Raw genomic sequence first — 6,135 nt, 5'->3', positions numbered from 1 at the left:
ATCTGAACCATTACTCCACTGAGGAGCAATGACAGCGAAGTCAGAAGGCAACCGCACCCTGTCGGTGCGCCTCGGAACTTCCCTCGTTTATAAATTATATTCTGGGTTCTTCCACCTGGAGGAAGACAACAATTTCCCTGTCCTCTACTCGTCATAAAATACATAGTTGAAAAACTGAGAACAACTCAAATTATAAAGTTGCGTACGTCATAAAGTGTTTGTAGCTCAATTGTGATTTGACAAGACTACAATTATGCCGAATCAGATATGACATTGTGTTGCCATGTGTTATTATGCTGTCATAATCAAATATTGGAATAAAGAAATCAAATGAGCTAAAATATCCCCCATTGCCCCACAGCAAGAGAAAAACCGACCTGTTAACTTCTGTAAAAAAGCACAGTAATCTCGTTTATCATACATTTCCCGCCTACTGTGTGCACAATTTACCACCTACTGTGTGCACGACTTACAGTAATACACTTCCTTTCATGCATATTTTTTATTTTTTTGTACTGGCCCCCCGTGGGAATTGAACACACAACCCTGGCGTTGCAAACACCATGCTCTACCAACTGAGCCACAGGGAAGACCAGAAGGAGGATGGAATGAGGATAAAACCATGGGAAACCATGGGCACAATCAGGGGCGAAAATCTGATATCAACTTTGGAGGGGACAATTACATGACATTTTCTCAAGAGCAATTCCTGAGGGGGACACCAAAAGTAGTGCTGTAACACATAGCCTACATTGTAATATGGTAAATGTATATTGAGGAACCAAAGAAATAAGGTGTTTGCCGTACTCCTAACTACCGGTACCCAAAACTACACAACTAATCACAACAGCAATACCATTGCCTTTAACAAATCTTAGTTCAGTCACCAGTTTAAGTTGAGAGTGGGGGTATCCATGGCATTTTCCAATTATGTTCCTATTTTACAAGTAAAAAAAATTGAGAACCTTTCATAATGTTGCCAAAGACTCAACAAACTTACCTGAGACTCCCTGTCTCTGCCAGTCTGTCCCTGCATATCTGTCCCCAACTCTGCTGTCTGTGTGCCATCTGTTGCCTGCTCTGCCTAATGACATCATTGTGAAACATTTCCATTAGAATTTCATTTCTTTCTTATAAACATTTTATCAACTAGTCTTTGAGATATTAGGCTACTAGGGTTCTTACTATGCGTTTTGGTGTATTGAAAAATACTCTGATGTCCGTCTTTTATTTTTCTTCCATTTTTCTACCTGGCTGGCTGGCTGGCTACACACACAGTGTGTAGGTTATTTACAGTAGGAGATGCGCTTCTATCATCTTCAATCATTCTATTTGGGCTTCGATCTAAAAGGTAGCTAGCAAATGTGAAACGGATTAAAATTACAAGAGTTGACAGCTGTATGAGTTCACCATTTACACAACATATGCTGCAACCTTTTGTAATTTTAATAGTTTGCTTCATATTGGCTGGCTTCCAACAATAGCTGAATTTGCAAAGCTAGAGAGCACCAATTCAGTTTCAGTGGTGTTTGCTGTAATCTTTGCTACCCGGGTTAAATAAAGGTGAAATAAAATAAATAAATAAAAGTTCACTTGCGGCAATTTAGCTTTTGCAACGAGACCATTAAATATATTTAAGACAATGGTAGAAGAGTGTAGTTCTGTTCAGTTTGGATTTCAGTTTATTGCTAACCTTATCACAGGGACTTTGAAGCACTAACTTACATCATCTGCATGCTGATTCCATCTTTGACGACGCCACATAAATGGAATAGGTACTAGCTAGCTTAATAGTTAATATTTGCGCGCTAGCTCTGCATATTCAGCTAGTGTGTGTGCGCGATTGACTGGATTAACCTCACGTCAGTTACGTGCATTGAGTGCCTTTCAGACAGTAGATACGACCTCTCTGTTACCTAGCAAGCTAAGGAACTGGCAGTGGATCAAACCATTGTGAGGCAAAGGGTGGGGGGATTGCAATCTTTTGAAACTTAAAAACGCGCTATTAAGTGTCTATAATCAGCACAATTGCTTTCATTGCGTATTATTAATATTATTTAAATTACATAGTTATGTTTCAGTGATATATTGGGGGGGACAAATCATATTTTTCCCAGGATGGGGGGGTCGTGCTCCCCCCGTCCCCCCCCCCCCCCCCCCCGGGATTTCCGCCCCTGGGCACAATGATTTCTTTGATTGGGCACGACTAGCTTAATCATAAACAGTTGTGTAAAGTACTTAAGTAAAACGACTTTAATTACTACTTAAGTAGGTATCTGTACTTTACTTGACTATTTATATTTTTTCTTTTACTTTTACTTCACTACATTCCTAAAGAAAATGGTGTACTTTTTACTCCATCCATTTTCCTGACACCCAAAAGTACTCGTTACATTTTGACAGGAAAATGGTCCAATTCACACACTTATCAAGAGAACATCCCTGGTCATCTCTACAGCCTCTGATCTGGCAGACTCATTAAACACAAATGCTTCGTTTGTAAAGTATGTCTGAGTGTTAGAGTGTGCCTGGCTAGCCGCCTGGCTATCCATCAATAAAAATACAAATAAAATGATGCCATCTGGTTTGTTTAATATAAGGAATTTTTAATTATTATACTTTTACTTTTACATTTGATACTTAAGTACATTTAAAACCAAATACTTTCAGACATTTACTCAAGTAGTATTTTACTGGGTGACTTTCACTTTTACTTGAGTAATTTTCTATTAAGGTATCTTTACTTTTAGTCAAGTATGACAATTGGGTACTTTTTCCACCACTGCTCATAAACACTCCTTTAAATTATTTTCCTTATCAGTGAAAGGTCAACATGTCCGGGTAATGAAATATCATTTCAATTTACAGGTGCAACTTTCTGTACCACTTCAGTCAGCTATGTTACAAAATGTTGGAAGTCTCGTGACACTGTGTTATGCTGTGTCTGCTGTGTTCTAAGTTCACTCTCCGACCGCTGGCGTAACTTAATATTAATGTGGGATTTAAATGCCCCAGACTGAGACCACACACACACACACACACACACACACACACACACACACACACACACACACACACACACACACACACACACACACACACACACACACACACACACACACACACACACACCTGGGCGAGTTGATCAAATCTTTAACACGGCCATATTATCCAACCGGTCTCAGAGCATTTCATGTTATACTGTACGTAAATCCGAGATACTCAATTTAGATGTATTTTTTTCATTTTGTGTGGTATGTATTAATTTGTGGATGCCCATCACCCATCACCCAATTCACATGATATGTTACGAATTACAATTTGTATTATATGTTACAAATTCGCAAAAAGTACAATATGTTACGAATTTACAAAACGTATGATATGTTACAAATTCTAGCTAGGTGGCTAACGTTAGCTAGCTGGCTAATATTAGCTAGGCTAGGGGTTAGGTGTTAGGGGTTAAGTTTAGGAGTTAGGTTAAAGGGTTAAGGTTAGGGTTAGGTGAAGTAGTTGCTAATTAGCTAAAATGCTAATGTTGTCTGTGTTGAGATTCAAACTCGCAACATTTGGGTTGCTAGACGTTTGCATTATACGCCCACCCATCAATCCCTACAAACCATCCTACTTTTGTTTTTGCCTTAAGGAACCATTTGCCTTATGTAACCATACCAAATGTAACATAATCCTACTAATTTGAGTGCCTTGAATTGACATGTACTATGTTACGTCTAGTCTATGAGACCAGGCTGTATTATCCTGCAGTGAAAAGTAGCAGGCCAGGACTCCTCCAACTCTTCCTAAACAACTCTCCCTATAGGACAAAATAATTATTTTGTCAGCTGGCAGGACTGGACCGGAAAGGACAGGGCAGGAGAGGACAGGGCAGGACAGGGCAGGACAGGACAGGGCAGGACAGGGCAGGACAGGACCGGGTCAGGCAGGACAGGACAGGGCAGGCCAGGGCAGGACAGGACAGGGCAGGACAGGACCGGGTCAGGCAGGACAGGAGGAGCTCAAACTAGGCAGATGAGTGTGCAGATGAGTGTGCGTGCATACACCTGTTTCCCTGTGTGTGTATATGCATGCGTGCATTCGTGTTCAGATGCACAGTGAAGAAAATCTCCATAAATCAGTCTAGAGTCTGTGTGTGAGAAGGAGATCTCTAGTGTGTGTGTGTGTGTGTGTGTGTGTGTGTGTGTGTGTGTGTGTGTGTGTGTGTGAGAGAGACAGGAAGGTGACATGCTCTGTTCCACCCCTGTCTGTCTCTTATCTCCTGAATGATCTGCTGAACTGTGGTCTATGAGTTCATCTTATCTGTTAAAAGAGGAACGTTATTCTCAGCCTCTGCTCTGGTGGCCATAAATAATCCAGCGTACATACATTACGTGTGATTGTTCGAACCTCAATAAAATCCCTGACCTTCTCTGGTGAAGTACAGTGGTAGAAGGAGTTTACCATCAATCTACTACTATGTGTAAAACCCTGGGAGACTATATGAATGGGTAGTGAAGTAGGGCCATACTGACTCAGTAGGCTTCTCACCTGAATGACCCTCTTCTATCTGTTTCTGTTAAACCTATAGAAACGTATGCCAGGATTCTCTCTGGATGCGGTGTAGTACATACAAATCTCTTTGAAAATATAGTGAAAGGATGCAAGAAAAGAAATCAAGGACACCCATTGTCCAGCTGTAAGCCTACTATTCCACAGCCAGAAGTATACTTGTTTGGCACATCTAGGGATACATTTGGTGAATGAAACCTTCCTAAGGTTTCTTATGGGATTTTATGTTAATTTTATTTGTAGAGTACAACATTTTGCACTAAGTTCATCCATGCTGGCATTCAAACAGCATCTGTCTAAAAGGCTTGGTACATTTATGTGGACTGCAGGTTCTTTGTACTTTCAGGAGTTGCTTCCATTTCCACTCGATGTGTATTTACTGCCTTGTATCGGTTAATGGGGTCTTAGCGCTCTCTAGTGTTTTGCTATGGAAATAAGGATGATAACAGACATTCACTTGATTATTGTTTTAACAGTAGTTCTAATTATGTTCAATTACAGTTAAAGGTATAGATAGATACAGTTGAAGTCGGAAGTTTACATACACTTAGGTTGGAGTCATTAAAACTCGTTTTTCAACCACTCAACAAATTTCTTATTAACAAACTATAGTTTTGGCAAGTCGGTTGGGACATCTACTTCGTGCATGAAACAAGTAATTTTTCCAACAATTGTTTACAGACAGATTATTTCACTTATAATTCACTGTATCACAATTCCAGTGGGTCAGAAGTTTACATACACTAAGTTGACTGTGCTTTTGAACAGCTTGGAAAATTCCCCAAAATGCCATGGCTTTAGAAGCTTCTGATAGGCTAACTGACATCATTTGAGTCAATTGGAGGTGTACCTGTGGATGTATTTCAAGGCCTACCTTCAAACTCAGTGCCTCTTTGCTTGACAGCATGGAAAAATCTAAATAAATCAGCCAATACCTCAGAAAAAAATTGTAGACCTCCACAAGTCTGGTTCATCCTTGGGAGCAATTTCCAAACACCTGAAGGTACCACGTTCATCTGTACAAACAGTGCAAATCAATCCCAGAACAACAGCAAAGGACCTTGTGAAGATGCTGGAGGAAACAGTAACAAAAGTATCTATATCCACAGTAAAACGATTCCTATATCGACATGGTCACAAATAGGTCTTCCAAATGGACAATGACCCCAAGCATATGTCCAAATGTGTGGCAAAATGGCTTAAGGACAACAAAGTCAAGGTATTGGAATGGCCATCAAAAAGCCCTAACCTCAAACCCATAGAAAATTTGTGGGCAGAACTGAAAAAGCATGTGCGAGCAAGAATGCTACCAAATACCAATTGAGTGTATGTAAACTTCTGACCCACTGGGAATGTGATGAAAGAAATAAAAGCTGAAATAAATCATTCTCTCTATTTTTATTCTGACATTTCACATTTTTAAAATGAAGTGGTGATTCTAACTGACCTAAGACAGGGAATTTTTACTTCAATTAAATGTCAGGAATTGTGAAAAATGTAGTTTAAATGTATTTGGCTAAGGTGTATGTAAACTTCCCGACTTCAATAGCTTCAGGAGTGAAAATAAAT

Source organism: Salmo salar, chromosome 14, assembly GCF_965601325.2.
Source record: "Salmo salar chromosome 14, fSalSal1, whole genome shotgun sequence".
NCBI lineage: Eukaryota > Metazoa > Chordata > Actinopteri > Salmoniformes > Salmonidae > Salmo > Salmo salar.
This window is presented reverse-complemented; position numbering follows the sequence as displayed.